The following is a 2444-nucleotide window of genomic DNA, read 5'->3' on the forward strand; positions in this document are numbered from 1 at the left end:
GTCAACAATTCAAGAGCAATTGTTGCTTTGATAAAATGTAGCTACGGGAGTAACAACAACTACCAATTGGGTGTATCAGCAACTTAAAATACATGGGAGTAGCAACACTTATTATTAACTCAACATAAACTTTTTTTTCATTGATGAGTATTGCCCAAGGCCAAGGATGCCCCTGCGTCAAGGAGCAGACCAAATAGGTTGAGGGCATATTTGTGATAATATAGGCTAGGATGAGCTAAGACCATCTAAAGAAGAAGAAAACTCAAGTGAGGGTCAGGTGGTTGTAATAAGAGTTGAGAGTGCAAATCTAAAGATCGCATGGTGAAGTGACTATCAATTAAGATAGAAGGAACTGTAGAAGACCAAAACATTAAAAATAAATCCAAAGTACAACTTGCAGTTGGGTTGGTGCTCGTGAATTTTGTTGAGCTGGTGCTCGGCTAGGGTATTGGTGTCTCCTGTGGGTTGGCTCCCATGAATTCACTAAGTTGGTGCTCAATTAAGGGATTGATGTCTCCCATAGGTGTTACTTATAAAAGTTTCAGTTGGAGTTGATAAACTTGATTGTACTCCTTATATATTAAGAAAAGTTGAAAGTGATTTTTCTCTAGTTATAAATCTTCCTTGTTTATGTGTTCAATCTTGGATGATTAATATTATGATTTGTTAAAAATCAATTAATTGACTAAATACTAATTCACTCAGTGCCCCCCTCCCCCACCCTGCTCAGTATCTCCAACAAATTTCTAGTAGAGGATTTGTAACCCATACATAGGAAGCAATATGATTTCCATTCATTTATATCATTTCATGTGATACATTATATTCTTAATGCTTTTATGATTAGTGTGGTTATTTTAAAGAATTTCATTTTATTTTATTTTGGCTATATCTAGTTATAATTTCTTAAGCTCTGTTTTATTATTCAATTTGGAGCACTACATTTGTGTAAGTTAAGTGAATGAATAATTCTTTGGTTGAGGTTTGAAGAAAGGAGAATATGTGAGAAGTGGAAGAGATAATCATTTCAGGGTTTAGTTCAAAGTTTGTGTTTGTTTCGAAAGATGACTACAATTTTGAATTCATTTTAAAAAAATATATGATTGTGAAGGAATATAGCAATCTTTAAGCCACAAACATTATGTTGATTAGTTGATCCATCCACCCAGAGCATAATTTTGATATGGATGTTATGGATCACAACTTCAAATCTTGTCAAGTTCCTTGAGGTTACCAATTGTTATTGTGGTTAGTGGTCAAGCCACCCTCCATCTAGATGTCTCAAGGAAAAGAGGGTTATCCTGCAAAGTTTTTCTTGAAAAATACAATTATCAATATATTTCTGTGGCGATAAAATTTTGACATAAACACAAACATGGGCATAAAATGGAAAGAAAATAAACTTCCATTAAAGTATAGCCATCGAGTGCATATTTTCACGCATTCTTACACTCTTAATTTTAATGCAAACCTGAGTAACATATGACTCTATTTTACTATTTGAAAATCAATATCATTATATAATTTTAGTTACACAACATTTCCACTATTTAAGGTCAAGAATTATACAATCTCAAGGCTTCTTGATGAACAATTGGACTCTCAAGGCAATTTTTGTCCCTATCTATTAATATTTGTTGTTTCGATTCTCTTTTGGAATATATGAAATTTTAGCTATTTAAGTTCACTTAGTATTTTGACATTTTGATATGCTAGTTCATATGCATAGCATAGGCATATTGTACCTAAACAATTTGTGTCTTTTTGTTATTTTAGACTACCATATGCATAGAAAAAAGCTTCTTTCCATTTAGAATGCAAGCCACATCTCTCTTCTAAAAGAGATATTAAATAAATCGAAAATCCCTCTTATAAAACTAAAAAAAATTACACTACTTTTTAATTACAACATTTTGTTTTAATTACAATATCAAACTACAATTGAATCACAACTTAATATGACTTTCTCTATAGTTTGTGAGAAAAATGAGCATTAATTCATAAACTTCTTAATTATTAGTTTATTCTCCTTATTAATTTATCTACAAGTCGATTTTTAGATTCACAATAGACCAATTATATCACATTGTTTTGCATAGGATCTGCAATAAAGTCACAACATGTTTTTGCCATCTTATTTGTGGTTTGGTTGCTATGACAACATAATGAGTTATTTGAATTTGACATACGTTGGGTTTCCAAGGCTTTTTCTCAACCATAGAGCTTCATATGATGTTCAAATGGTTGCTTTGTAATCAACCTCTATTAAGAAAAAGAAAATGTCATGGTATGACGTGTTACATTGTTCTATAGAATTTTAGTGAACTCTAAACAAATGTTATGGTACGATGTCTCCAATTGTTAAATAAAATTCTAGTGTACTCTAAGCCAAAAAAATATAACTTGAAGTTGATTGCTTTCACCTAAACAATTTGTCATGTCTT

The sequence above is a fragment of the Pinus tabuliformis genome, chromosome 9, assembly GCF_031772625.1.
Source record: "Pinus tabuliformis cultivar Carrire ecotype Pingquan chromosome 9, CPIR1, whole genome shotgun sequence".
NCBI classification, from domain to species: domain Eukaryota; kingdom Viridiplantae; phylum Streptophyta; class Pinopsida; order Pinales; family Pinaceae; genus Pinus; species Pinus tabuliformis.